The 15633-nt window shown below is 38.7% G+C and overlaps 1 long non-coding RNA gene across 1 annotated transcript in view; it reads right to left on the bottom strand.

The window, feature by feature from the left end:
• Positions 1 to 15633, bottom strand: part of LOC138714990 (uncharacterized) — a 182341-nt gene that overhangs the window by 60607 nt on the left and 106101 nt on the right. The window lies entirely within an intron of this gene.

Here is a 15633-nt window from a genome sequence, read left to right as displayed (position 1 = left end):
TCACAGATTTCTGGATTAACGTTTAAATATGGGCAACTTACAAAGTATTAGCATAGTGAAAAAAAAAGACCTTTAAACTGTGTTGTGTGATGATTGAAAGATATGAATTATTTGATTTATCTTTCGCGTGATGGGGACTGAAACACCTCACCACGTAACTTCTGATAGCACAGTTAAAAAAAAAAAAACATTGTGCCTGATAGTCTAATACAGGCCTGGCCAAGGGAGCTGCCCCAAACAGGCGCTCGGGACAGAGGTGCAGCAAGCAAGTGGACGAGTGCGCGAGAATGAGAGCAGTGCAGTGGTGGACTCAATCGAAAGTTGTGTTTTAATCAGTGGAGCTGCTTTTATTTATATTTTCAAATATATACTTCTTAGATTATAATTGAGGGGCTGGGTGCAAGAAGGGCATTTTAAAGGATGTGCCCTTTTTGAGTAAAACGCTTTATTGTGTTCTCTGATCTGTTATGCATATGATACCAAGTTGCAGTTCAATACTTGATCATAGACGTCAGGAGTACCCAAAATGTGAAGGCGTGCATAGATCACAATTCTGTACTCTGTTTCCTGTGCCATGAACTCAAGTACGCACTGACATTTCCTGCTGTAAAGTAGTTGCTTGAGGTTATGATATACTTGTTTGGTGTTGTGCTCAGTCTGTGGTTCATTTTTATAGTAATTTGGAAGAGTCATGAGTCCTACTACGGGATCCACAGCTTCTACGCACAGTGCGGCTGTTGTTGAAGAGAAGGGAAAGGGTTTGAAGAAGCGTGTGGAGGAAAGTAAGTGGAAAAGAAATACAGCAAAAGTCAACCAAGAATCAGGTAAACAATATGTTGCTACAACCGGCACAGTCATAGCAGAGAAGAAGTTTCAACGAGTCCACAACTGCTGTAACAAACAATGTTGTAAATACGAAACTATTGGTGAACAGGACATGTATCTCGCAACAATATTAATCCCTATAGAGCAGAAAGAACGCACTGCAAAACCCAAGAATATTCCTAGGATTTTTAACTGGAAATATGAAGTGAAACATTTAGAACATAAACATTCAGTTTGTAAGCAGTTTGTGATAGAACTTTTCCAATGCGGTCCTAAGAGATTGCGAACCATCCAGCAAAAGCTGTGTGCTGGGACATCATCTGTACTTGCTGATATGAGGGGAAAGCATTCTAATCGACCGAACAAGATTGCCTCTCATGTTTGGGATTTAGTACAAGAACATTGGTCAATGCTTCCACACAAAACTACACACTATTGTGACGCCTCAACGTCGAGAAAATATTTTGATAATCCTGGGAATTATTCTCCGAGTTTTTTCATGAAAATACTGGACACATGCTTAAGATGAAGTACGCAACATAGCATCGATACTTTAGAGAAAACTCTGAGTTCTCATTCGGGCAGCCTCGCACGGATACTTGCGACTTCTGCGCTAAATATAAGATTTTACTCAAAGAAAATTCGAACGATCCGTGCAAAGCTGACTACCAGATTTATAAGAACAATGTCAATGCGTATACATACAACTCAAAGACAGAATCATCTGTCTGGCTTGTGGTGATGAAAGTTTTTTGGTTTTTGAGTTTATGGGCAGAATTTGCCACTGCCGAAACTGACTATCATGTCCCAGTTCTATAAAAGGCTTTTAAGGATGTTTGTATTTAACGTTCATTGCCACAACGATGGTAGTAGTTCCCATTATTGGTTTATAGAAAATCAAGCAAAAAAAGACCTGAACTCTGTATGCTCTTTCCTCTACGATGTTATTTCAAGGAAGTTACTAGACACACAAACAGTGAAGAAAATGTATTTCTTCTCATACGCTGTCGGAGGCCAAAATAAGAACAGAACAGTATTCCGATTTAGTAGTTGGCTTTCCAAATCTTTGCAAGTTGAGATTGAGCATATTTTTCCAGTACGCGGCCATTGGAATTGTGTTTGCGACCGTAAATTTGGACTCTTCGGGACTGTGAAAAAACGGCAAGAAAGACTTTTTACTCCGGAATCATACCTAACGATAGTTTTTAGCTATCGAAAAAAATCCAAGTACATTTGAAGTCTCATCAAGGACTGGGCCACAGGTCTGAATACACTATTCAGTGTTCAGCCAACAAGCAAAACCAGTTAGTTTAAAACCCAAAAAAGTGTTCGGATACACTATTCTCATTTCGGCATAATGTCTGCATCCAAATCGTACGCAGCTGTCTTTGAGCCCTTCAAGTATTGGCAGGACCACAAGCTGGAACTTCTTGACTTCGGAGAACTTCAAACACCGTCCATCAAAAAGAGCAAGCTAGACGACCTAAGAGATCTTATGAAGATCTTGTCAACTGAAGAAAGGGAGTGGTATGATAGGAACATTTTTATTTCTAGTACTCAGAATGATGCCACTGAACATGACGACATAGATATTGATTCAGGCAATGACTATCAAGATGAATATCTGTAATACTTGAACACACTAGTGTTTACAGTAACACACTCATTGTCTTTTGTTTTTACTTGCCTAAGTCTCGATGCTTGTATTTGTTTTCATAAGGCCACAAATTGTTAGAGAAGTTCGATATTTTCATTTGGTATAATGTATTAAAGGTTAAAATTATTATTTTGTTTGGATTTATTCACAACACTTGATGTTTACTGGTTTTAACGTGTTCTCTGCAAGAAGGGCACATCCATGGTCTTTTAATTTACTCGGTTTTAGTATTTCCTTTCATATGAGGTGCAAAATATATTTGTAAGTAGTTACTAAAGACAACTATATTCCATATGGCATAAACCTCGTTATTATCAAAGCTGATTCAATAACATTATTACGGTTTGAATTTTCAACATCAATTTTCTCAAAACTTGCATTTCAGAGAAGTGCCTTTCTTGCACCCAACCCCTCAATTGTCATTTTAAGTGTATGTACAAGAATTAGGCCTACTCTATTTATTATATAATATGCCTATTAGTATTACATTTGAAGAATATGTGTCCTTGCATGTATCAAAATAAACAAAACAGAAGACTAACAGAGATTACAGTATACTTAACATGTACAGTAAATACCATGTCTTGACTACGAAAAAACTCTATGAGATTACACTACGTGCGTCTCTATGCCACGAGACGTGAAATATCTGGATATACAGACTTACAAAACAGAGATTAAAAATCGCCGGCAAGTAAACAATACCAGCACGACAAAATTACAATATGCTGGCATCTCTAATAGCTAACATCAGTTGTCAAAAATGTGCTAAATATTATTATGATTGCAACTATTAATAATAATGTAATATCAGTAAGTTTATTACTATTATTATTATTATTATTATTATTATTATTATTATTATTATTATTATTCAGTGAAAACGTCATATGCCAGTGGTGAAGCCAGCAAGTCTTACAAGAAAAATATTAGTCTTATTAATATAAATGAGTGATTTACTATGTGTATTTTCATGTGAAAATATGGAGCTATGTCACTCAAAACTTTGTACAAACAAATACATATTTTAAAAGGTTATAAATATCAAGTTGACATTATCAGACACAGGAGACTTGCTAGTTCTGCCTGGTTATACAGAGTGAAAAGTAATAAATAGACCGACAAACTCCACGAGGTTGTATGGGACACCAATACAAACACTTTTCTCTAATGTCATATTGTGCTGTGAGGCACTATCTCTCGAGAACAACAGATCTTGAATGAATGAATGAATGAATGAATGAATGAATGAATGAATGAAATAGCCTTTGGATTTCCCGTGAAGGGCTATGGCCTCCTAAAAAGGGGAGCTCTTTAGAGATCATGCGGTGAGCTAATCCGCATGACGGTAGGTTCTGTTCTATATAAGTTTTGTTCATCGTTCGTGTGTGTACACTTGCACTCTCACTCGATACTTGCAAACTGTAGCGATCTCCATTCTTCTCGGTTCTTGGCTGTTCTGGACCACAGGGGTCCAGCTAGGCTCTTGAAGAAGTCCGCCCATCTGGTCCCAGGTCTTCCTCGGTTTCGCCTCCCGATGCGTGGGTCCCACGTGGTGGAAATATGGGCCCATCTGCAGCCTTGAAGTCTCGACACGTGGCCTCCCCATTTCCATTTCAGGCGCTCCCCTTGGTGTGCCATGTCTCTGGTGTTTGTTATCTGCTTGAGTCTGGTGTTGGAAATCTTGTCTCTGACGGAGAGTCCTAGGATTTTCCTCTCCATTTCGCGCTGGCAGATCTGAATCTGTGTCTTCTGGTTCACGGTCAGTTTCCAGGTCTGACAGCCGTAAAGTAAGGTTGGGAGGATACAGGATTGCAGCACCTCCAGCTTTAGTTTGCGGTTCAGTTTCTTGTCAAGGAGTATGAATTGCAGTGATCAGAAAGCTCTCCATGCTGATGCAATTCTTCTTTTTAGTTCTCTCGTCATGCAGCTTTTGAATCCGACCAATTGGCCCAGATAGATGTATTCCTCCACGTACTCTAATCTGGTTGCGTTGACTTGGATTGGTTGTGGTTGGCTGTTCGTCATGACTTGGGTTTTTTTCCATGTTCATGCTTAGGCCTGCGTGTGCGCTGCAATCGCTTAGTTCCTGTATCATCTCTTGTAGGTCGGTGGCGTTTTTAGCGAAAAGTACGATGTCATCCGCGAATCTTAGGTTCGTGAGCCGATATCCGTTTATATTGATACCATGTCTTTTCTTCCACTTTAGCTTACGGAATATGTCTTCCAGGAGGCCAGTAAATAACTTTGGTGAGATCGGATCACCTTGTCGGACTCCTCTTTCTATTCTGAATGTTTGTCCTTCTCGTTCTGTCATCATGGTGGCGTGCGAGTCTCCGTAGAGCTTGGTTAGGATGTTGATATATTTGTGCTCGACTCCCTGGTTGCTCAGCGCCTGTAATACACAGGAGTGTTCTACCGAGTCAAATGCTTTCTTGAAATCTATAAATGCGAGATAGAGGGGAATATTGAATTCGTCCGTTTTTTCTATGACCTGGTTGATTGTCTGTAGATGATCCACCATGCTGTAACCTGAGCGAAATTCTGCCTGGTCTGGAGCTTGGTTGTCATCCAGTACTTCCGTGAATCTCCTTGTGATTATCTTAGAGAACAGCTTGTAGATATTTGACATCAGGCTGATTGAACGGTAGTTGTTCAGGTCGTCCTTGGCACTTTTTTTGTGGAGTAGAATAATTTTGCTTGTCTTCCATTGGTGGGGTACTGTCTCCGATTTGAGTATTTCGTTGAAGACTGCGGTAAGCGGCGTTAGCAAGGAGTCTTGACCGAGTTTCAGGTGTTCGTTGTGGATGTTGTCTTCTCCTGGCGCTTTTCCGGATTTGAGTTCCCCTATCGCTGTCCTGACCTCGCTTTGAAGTATTGGTGGGACCTCGTTGTCGTCTACGTTGTTCATTTGAATACTGTCGCTTGGATTCGCTTCCTGTTTGGAGCTGGTGTATAGTGATCTGTAGTAGTTTGTGGCTGCCGTCACAATGTCTTCTTTTTCTGTTAGACGGTTGCCTCTGGGTACCCGTGCTCCCAAGAGCCATTGCTTCTCACTTCCTCTCTGTTTTCTTGCTTTTCTTGTTGATTTGGATGATTCCAGTATTGCTCTTACTGCCTCTGTGTTGTGTTCACGTACGTCCCTTCTGATCGCCCTTTTTGTTTGCCTATCAATCTCTGCGTACTGGTTTTTATTGTCCTCGTTTTCGTCCCTGCTTGGATATAATCTCTTCCTTTGTTCAATTAATGCAATTGTTAACGGGCTGAGCTTGGAACTGTTTTCCCTAGTTCCATTTGTTCTCATGGCTGTGATTGATGCTTGGGTAAGGGCCGCTTCGATGGAGTTGTATAGATCCTGTGGGTCGCGCTGGGAGGATAGGTCCACTTCTTGTAGTCGCTCCTGTAGTGCAAGGCCGAAAGTGTGCCTATCTAGGCTGTCAATGGTGCTCGCTATTGCATTCCCAAAATGTCTTCTGTTTCTCTTTATATTCACCGTGGCGCGTACCATTCTGTGATCCGTCGAGAATGTCAGGTTTAGTACGACTTGTATGTCCCTCGTACCTGCTAGGCTGTCGGTTAGTATGTAGTCCAGTTCGTTTTTTGTCGTACCGTTGGGGTGTTTCCAGGTCCACCTTGCTTCGCTACGCTTTCTGAAGAACGTGTTTAGTTTCACCATTCTCTGTTCTGTGGCGAATTGTACCAGTCGTTCTCCTCTTGCGTTCCTTGTCCCGTAGCCGTACGGCCCAACTGGGTCCTCTTGTGCGTGGAGTTTGTTCCCTACTTTGCTGTTGAAGTCGCCTAATATGAAGTTTCTGTGTGATCTGTGTCTCTCAATTGTGTCTTCTAGCAGTCTGTAGAAGTCTTCGCTGTCTTCGTCACTATGGTTACTTACTTACAAATGGTTTTTAAGGAACCCGCCATCGGTCTCTATCCTGTGCAAGATTAATCCAGTCTCTATCATCATATCCCACCTCCTTCAAACCCATTTTAGTATTATCCTCCCATTTACGTCTCGGCCTCCCCAAACGTCTCCTGAAGGGAGCTTTGTTTATTCGAAGTTTAATGGATGCGGGTTTTGTATTGTTTACTGTACGCTGTTTCGATACAGGTTCCTTTTATCTGTTTAAAAAGGTAAATCTTTCGTCAGTTCAGTTGTGATCTAGGGAAGGCACTGTGAAGATGTATTAAAATGACGTCAATACACTCTGTAACTTTCCCTGTGCTTGTAAAAGAGTTCGGAGTAGACTATTTTTCAGCCATATTATGGTATAAGTGTATTAGTTAGACATAAAAGTTAAAAAACGACGTGATTTACAAAAATATTATGATTCTGAAAGATACATCGAACATGTGAAATTGTATATTGATTCGATTTCAGATCAGTCAACTTTTTATTATGATTTGTGTCTGATACGGACATGTGTCAATATTTCACTGCATAAACTTGAGAATCCACATTGTAAACACTTCACTGAAAAGTATACGTTTAGAAAATTACAAACAGCTAAGCCATTTATACCCGAACCCACACTTTAAGAAGTCGAAATTGCGATAGAAAGTCTGAAAAAGTACAAGTCTCCAGGTATCGATCAAATTCCAGCACCATTAATACAAGAGGGTGGAAGGACTTTATCTAGTGAAATTTATAAACTTGTACTTGTTATTTGGGAAAAGGAAATTGTACCACAACAATGGAAGGAATCCATAATTGTACCTATTTTTAAAAAGGGGGACAAAACTAACTGTGGTAACTTTCGAGGAATATCACTTTTGTTGACGTCGTACAAAATTTTGTCCAATATTCTTTTGAGAAGATTAACTCCATACGTAGATAAAATTATTGGGGATCATCAGTGCGGTTTTAGGCGTAATAGATCGACTATTGATTGGATTTTTTGTATTCGACAGATATTGGAGAAAAATGGGAGGATAAGGGTACAGTACACCAGTTATTCATAGATTTCAAGAAGGCATATGACTCGGTTAAGAGAGAAGTTTTATATAATATTCTTATTGAATTTGGTATTCCCAAGAAACTAGTTCGATTTATTTAAAATGTGTCTCAGTGACACTTACAGTAGAGTCCGTATAGGCCAATTTCTATCTAATGCATTTCCAATTCACTGTGGGCTAAAGCAAGGAGATGAACTATCACCTTTACCTTTTAACTTCGGTCTAGAATGTGTCATTAGGAAAGTTCAGGATAACAGACAGGGTTTTGAATTGAACGGGTTACACCAGCTTCTTGTCTATGCGGATGACGTGAGTATGTTAGGAGAAAATTCACACGCGATTAGGGAAAACACGGGAATTTTACTTGAAGCAAATAAAGCGATAGGTTTGGAAGTAAATCCCGAAAAGACAAAGTACATGATTGTCTCGTGACCAGAATATTGTACGAAATGGAAACATAGAAATTGGAGATTTATCCTTCGAAGTGGTTAGAAAATTCAAATATCTTAGAGCAACAGTAATAAATATAAATGACACTCGGGAGGAAATTATACGCAGAATAAATATGGGAAATGCGTGTTATTATTCGGTTGAGAAGCTTTTGTCATCTAGTGTGCTGTCAAAAAATCTGAAAGTTAGAATTTATAAAACAGTTATATTACAGGTTGTTCTGTATGGTTGTGAAACTTTGAGAGAGGAACAGTGAATAAGGGAGTTTGAGAATAAGATTCTTAGGAAAATATTTGGGGATAAGAGGGATGAAGTTACAGGAGAATGGAGAAAGTTACACAACGCAGAACTGCACGCATTGTATTCTTCACCTGCAAAATTAGGAACATTAAATTCAGACGTTAGAGATGGGCAGGACATGTAGCACGTATGGGCGAATTCAGAAATGCATATAGGATGGTTGTAGGGAGACCGGAGGGAAAAAGACCTTTGAGGAGGCCGAGACGTAGATGGGAGGATAATATTAAAATGGATTTGAGGGAGATAGGATATGATGATAGAGACTAGATTAATCTTGCACAGGATAGGGACCGATGGCGGGCTTATGTGAGGGTGGCAATGAACCTCCGGGTTCCTTAAAAGCCATTTGTAAGTAAGTATTATTATTATTATTATTATTATTATTATTATTATTATTACCGGTTGTTCTGTATGGTTGTGAAACTTGGACTCTCACTTTGAGAGTGGAACAGAGACTACGGGTGTTTGAGAATAAGATTCTTAGGAAAATATTTTGGGGCTAAGAGGGATGAAGTTACAGGAGAATGGAGAAAGTTACACAACACAGAACTGCACGCATTGTATTCTTCACCTGACATAATTAGGAACATGAAATCCAGACGTTTGAGATGGGCAGGGCATGGAGCACGTATGGGCGAATCCAGAAATGCATATAGAGTGTTAGTTGGGAAGCGGGAGGGAAAAGACCTTTAGGGAGGCCAAGACGTAGGTGGGAAGATAATGTTAAAATGCATTTGAGGGAGGTGGGATATGATGATAGAGAATGGATTAATTTTGCTCAGGATAGGGACCAATGGCGGGCTTATGTGAGGGCGGCAATGATCCTCCGGGTTCCTTAAAAGCCAGTAAGTAAGTATGTAAGTAAGTAAGTAATAAGTAAGTAAGTAAGTAAGTAGGGGACACCGGGGCGGGACGGGGTACCTAATGATTCAAGTAAAGTTTTGAGGTGCAAATGATAAGGTAGGAATACGAAACATGAGGTATGTTTTATTTAAACATTTTATCACAAATAGAACGCATAAAAGAAACAATATTTCACAGTTCTCATTACTGAAATATGAAAAAAAAAAAAAAAAAGGTGCGCCTTATCCCGTGGAATGCTCTCAGTTATCCTTTAATTTACACTTTGCAAGTCTCACAAATGAGAACGAAATCATCGTCATCACTTTCTGTACCAACACACGAGTTACGAGCCCGTTGCTAGCACTTTACACATGACACCCACCCCTCATTTGACGTGGAATAAAGCTCGTTGCAGTAGAAACATTCTGAGTCTTCAACTTTTTCTTCAGCAGTTTTCCTTACCTTCTTCGGTTTAGGCCTCGATTGTTTTTCTGAGTTTCCTATCTTTTCTTGGTCTAACAGTTTCCTTTTCACTTTAGTGTGTTTCACTTCTTTGGTTTTTTGTGCTTCTTGCATTTGTGCTTTATAGGGGCTGGAAGTGAGAATTGCTGTTTTCCCTCTTTTTCTTGCTACCCTCCTCTGACCAATTTTCACTTTTGGGACCGGCATAGCACTTTCCGGGGAAAGGGAAGGGGAAACTGGAATTAAGTGAATTAGGCCTATGTGTGGGGGTATCTGGCATCCCGGAACACAGAGGTTCCGGTTCATCCACCGAAGTCGTCAATTCAACAGGCCGAACTGAGGAGGGAACGATTGGAATATCGTTTGCTCTTTCGGTTTCCAGAATTTCTTGATTCATAGCAGGTAACTCTCCGTCAGCAATCTGAATATTAGTCGTTGCTGCCGATAGAAAATCATCATCGGAGAAGACATTTCTGTTTGTTGGCCAGATGCCTGTCTTTACGAATCCTTTTAGCGCAGTTCTCATGTTCGCAGCGTTTATGAAAGCCTGTCCGAAAAGAGTTCAAACTTGCCATAAGGTGACTACTTTTCCTGGGTTCGATCTTAACCATCTTCTCACCTCATCCTCGTAATATAAGCTCAAAGGTCTCATAAATGCCACGTCCAGTGGCTGGAGCCGATGGGAGCAATGAGGAGGAAAACACAGTAAAATAACACCGTTGTTGCGAGCTAGATCAATAACATCCAAGCTCTTTGTGTGTGAAGCATGACCGTCCAGAAGAAGAACCACAGGTCTTTCCTTTTTGGCGTTAGAAATGCAATGAATTTCTTCAGGCACTTCAGAAATAGATCGGCTGTCATCCATCCGGAATCATTAACTTCGGCCCAGCCTCCTGAAGGTAAACCAACTTCAAATTCCTGTTGTTTCCGTTTCCTAGGGTAGATTAACATGGGAGGCATAAAATTTCCAGCCGCCGAACAACAAATTTCAACAGTCACTGTGTTGCCACGTTCTGCTGATGTTAACACACCAACCTGACGCTGCCCCTTTGTTGCGATAATTTTGGAATGCTGTTTAGGTGCCACGGTCATGCCAGTTTCATCACAGTTATAGATTTGTGCTCCTGTTAATTTATTTTCATCAATGACATGTGTCAACAACGCAAAAAATTGAGACACTGCAACCTTGTTGAAGCTCATTGCTCGCGCTCCCGATGTGTCTTCTGGTTTTCTCATGCTTAAATCAGGGTGACGAGCCATGAATCCTAGACCCCAATCTTCTCCTGCCATTCCCGTATTCTTATTGAAAGGATGCTTGCAACCGTTTCTCTCTGCCAGCTGGTATGCCAACCTACGGAATTCTTTCATTGTTATACCAAAAAGTATTTTTTGCATATACTTTAGATATTGTGCCAGTTCAAGTTCTTGCTCTGCATTGAACACACACTGAAATTTTCCTAATGTTTTATCAACTGTCGCCATTGGATTTTCCTTTTTCTTTTTCACATAACGTTCTAGAGTTGTTGAAGGCACGTTAAACTGTTCTGATGCTTTTTTGTAGCCCATTTTCCTACTAATTACAGAATCAACGGCTTCTTCCATGCTTTCTGCGGACCATTGTCGCCTTTCTGTCTTTTTTAAATAAGTCCGTACCATCTGCACACAAAAGAAACAATATGCAATACATTAAAGTAAGAAAGAATAAATGTGATAAGCGAAGATCGACCTGAACCCCGTTCCGCCCCAAGAACACTTATTGAAAGAATATCACATCGTTATCACGTATCATACGCTTTTCTCTGTTGTAATGTGAAAATGATGTAGTTGAAAGCATGCTGAATTTAATAGAAGAAGCGGTTAATTCTGAAAAATACAGCTCAACTTAGCTTACCTTGGCTAAACACTTGCGAAATGTTACAGCAGCAGTCAAATTTCCGCAACTCTACTGAGATCTCAAAGCAAACAACTTACAATAACATTCCAACCTCACCGAACAAAGCACAGCAGCCTACCGAAGGACACTAGAACGTTACAGGTGATTGCCGCGCCTCTGGTGGGAAATAGACGCACTATCCCGTTCTACCCCGGTATCCCTCCCGCTCTGGTTTCCCCTAAGTAAGTAAGTATTATTATTATTATTATTATTATTATTATTATTATTATTATTATTATTATTATTATTCAGTAAAAACGTCATATGCCACTGGTGAAGCCAGCAAGTCTTATAAGAAAAATAGTAATCTTACTAACATAAATGAGTGATTTACTATGTGTATTTTCATGTTAAAATATGGAGCTACATCACTCAAAACTTTGTACAAACAAATACATATTTTAGAAGGTTATAAATATCAAGTTGTCATCAGACAAAGGTGACGTCCAAGTTCTGCCTCGTTATACACAGTGAAAAGTAATAATTAAGCCGACAAACTCCACGAGGTTGTTTGGGACACCAAACAAACACTTTTCTCTAATGTCATATTGTGCTGTGAGGCACTATTTCGCGAGAACACCAGATCTTACTTACTTACTCACAAATGGTTTTTAAGGAACCCGCAGGTTCATTGCCGCCCTCACATAAGCCCGCCATCGGTCCCTATCCTGTGCAAGATCAATCCAGTCTCTATTATCATATCCCACCTCCCTCAAATCCACTTTAACATTATCCTCCCATCCACGTCTCGGCCTACTCAAAGGTCTTTTTCTCTCCGGCCACCCAACTAACACTCTATATGCATTTCTGGGTTCGCCCATACGTGCTACATGCCCTGCCTATCTCAAATGTCTGGATTTAATGTTCCTAATTATGTCAGGTGAAGAATACAAAGCATGCAGTTCTGCGTTGTTTAACTTAACCAACATATTACTAATAATAAAATTCACACATTCATTCATTTATCACTTCTTCACAACCAACACATTTCCAAGAATAGGCCTAAAATTTAAAATTAATTTTCTTATATAAGCTGGTTCAGATACTAGTAATGTATAACATATTGTTTAGATCACTAAAGTAAAGAGATTTTATGCGCTCATGGAAATTATCATTAACTTTATCCTGTACTATAAGTTGCTATTATATTGTTATTTTAATACTTATTAATGGAGACGAGAATTTCATGCACTATAAAATCCCAAAATATGCATGCATTGATGCACTATCAAACTATGAAACACGCACGATCAAGCGAAAAATACATTAAAATATGCAATTCCATTTTCATTGCAAATTTCTTATTTCACTCAAATTTCTGTGCACAGTTAACAACTAACAACGTTTCTAAATTGGTTTCTGTTAAGTTACTGCGCTTGTCAGTCAATATGTTTTTGTAGGCAGAGAATGACCTCTCTACATCGCAAGAAATTATGGGTGCAAACTTGAATGAACCTTTTCCTATTATTTAGTTTTTTTTTTTTTTTCCTTCTTCAATCCTAATTCCTGAAACTAAAATGAGGATTATAAAAAATCTAGAAACTAAAGTATCCACTCAAAACCATTAAAACATGCATTTAAACTAAATTTAATGTATATTATATGCATGATTAAACTAAAAATTGCTTAAATATGATTTATGCATGTTTTTATCCCAAAAGGCCGAAACATGTAAATATGCACGGGAAAAGAACACATATTTGGAACCGGCAAGTAATGAAATGGGTAAGTACTAAGTTCGAGCTATGTCCTATGTTCCTTTAAAACATGTATTTGCATGGAATTCTCGTCTCTACTGATTACCATTCGAATTTCAGGTGACTGTAGCATAATACGCACACGTGAAGTAACGCGAAGTTTATTTGTACGGAAATGGTATGGGTCGAAGTATACACACAATGTTCTATGAAGTTCACGCAGTGAGAAATAACCTATAATCGAGCAATACTACATAATAATATTATAACTAAAGTGTCCACGTAAAGAACATGCTAAGACCCATATTTTATTTTCGGTTTTTAGTGCCATCTGTGTTAGCTCATAAAGTGAACCATCTTTCTAGCAAATCAGAACGCTAACAAACCTGCTGTGTTACTGTCTATCCTCATCGTCAGGGACGTCGTTAGGAGGGTGCGAAAGAGTGCGCAAGCACCCCATAAAAATCGGAGCACCTCTTTCCGCAACTCAAAGGACATTTAAAGCCGTGATTTGGGCAATTTATTTAAAAAGTACTATGCATAACTTATTTTGAAGAACAAAAACAAACATTTTCCTGTAAGAGTGTAAAACAAATTTCATTAAACGCGAGAAATAAAAACTAGCCATTACTGTACATAACATTTGACATTTTACACAATTCACAGTTAAATGCAAATCAACATTAATCTTGTTTTTACTCAGTCACTAAATTAATAGCGTTACATCTGCTTGAATGTCGTTAGCAGTAATATGTATTGGTGCAATGCAGTCGACTCGACAATGAACATTCCCGGATGTCAGACTCATTATTGGTAAGCCTATCATAGGCTACATTAATTACTTTTCAATATATTTAACATTTTTATTAAATGAAATTAACATGATTATAATCTACGTAGAACAACATGACTATCTGTGAAGGCTTACCTGAAGATTGAATGAATTTGAATTTTCATATGACGTCATATTATTGTTAAGCTGTGTTACGAAATGAGCGCTTATCACGACAATAATGTACCTTTCATCAGTGTGACAGTGCAATATACAGTTGATTTCTTACATAGTGTGTTCTTATGAGTACCAGTTTAAATAATATTTTGTTCATAATTATAAGATATTAAGTGATTTGGTTGTAAAAAGGGAAATTCTACAGTCTCTTATAATGTCTACCGGGCGAAAACGTAATATTTCGGACTTATTTTCAAAAATTACGCCGAAACAAAGAAATATAAGTGAAGATAAAGATGTTACGATAGAATCTGAAAGTGAAGCGAAAGCGATAGAGTGTGATGTAGTCGCGCTTAATGAGAGTGAAAAGGGCTTCCCCCCTTGATATAGCTAAATCAGTTTCCGACGGTCCTCAACTGTTCATGTTAAATGAATACCCGAAAAGAACATGTGGGAAGGAGGACAAAAGAAGTTTCCAGTCTGAATGGTTTAAAACTTTCTCTTGGCTGGAGTATAGTGTGTCCCAAGATGCTACATTTTGTTTCCCATACCGTTTATTTCGACTGAGAGTGGTCGTTGTTCGTCTCTAACAACGAAGGGCGGATATAACTGGAAAAAGCACTTTCCGCCGACGCAAGGATAAAAAATATGAAAATGTTGAATCTCATAAAAAAAAGTTGTGCTGCATGGGAAAAAATACCGACGCTTGAAAATAAGAGATCCACAAACATCAGTTGGGACCTTGATAAGCGAAGCATACGCAATTAAAGTGCGAGAAAATCGTATGTATGTTGGGCAAATAATAGAAATCCCCAGGTTTACTGCTGTACAAGGTATCGCTCAGAGAGGCAACGATGAAACCCAAGATAGTGAAAATCGCGGAAATTTTCTATTAGTTACTACAGCTAATATCTAAAAACAATCTCAATGTAAAAAAAACTAAAAGAAGGACCAAAAAATGCTAATTATACTCATCCATCGATTCAGAATGAAATCTTAAATGTCCTTGCTAGTGTTACTCTTGATGTTGTGAGCAAACAAACAGCGCTATGTATTTTGCCATTATGGTAGACAAAACTAAAGATGTAAGTAAAACTGAACAGTTACCTGTCGTCGTTCGTTTTTACCTAAATGACAAAGTTCATGAACGCTTTTTAAGTTTTAGACCAGCTAACTTGTTAGACGCCACTTCACTTCTAACTTACATAAAAGAAACACTGAGTAAGTATAGTTTAAATATGCAAAACTGTATTGCACAAACTTATGATGGTGTCAGTGTAATGAAAGGATCAGCTAGTGTTGTACAGTAGTAGCAAAAAAAAAAAAAAAAAAAAAAAACCGGACCGATCCTTGTAGCTGATTTCAGAGTCACAGATTCAAATTTTGCTAGTCACAAAACACATCCACCCTGTATACTGTAATTAATTGTAACAATGAAATTTATTGCATTTGTTCAATTCTTACCGTCTTTTGTTTCCTTCAGTGCCTCAAACTTACAGACGAAAAAACTTTGAGAGTTTTATTTTCATCTGGCATCAATATTACATTTCTACCTCTATTCAGC

The sequence above is a fragment of the Periplaneta americana genome, chromosome 15 (genome assembly GCF_040183065.1).
Source record: "Periplaneta americana isolate PAMFEO1 chromosome 15, P.americana_PAMFEO1_priV1, whole genome shotgun sequence".
Taxonomy (NCBI): Eukaryota; Metazoa; Arthropoda; class Insecta; order Blattodea; family Blattidae; genus Periplaneta; species Periplaneta americana.
This window is presented reverse-complemented; position numbering and strand designations above follow the sequence as displayed.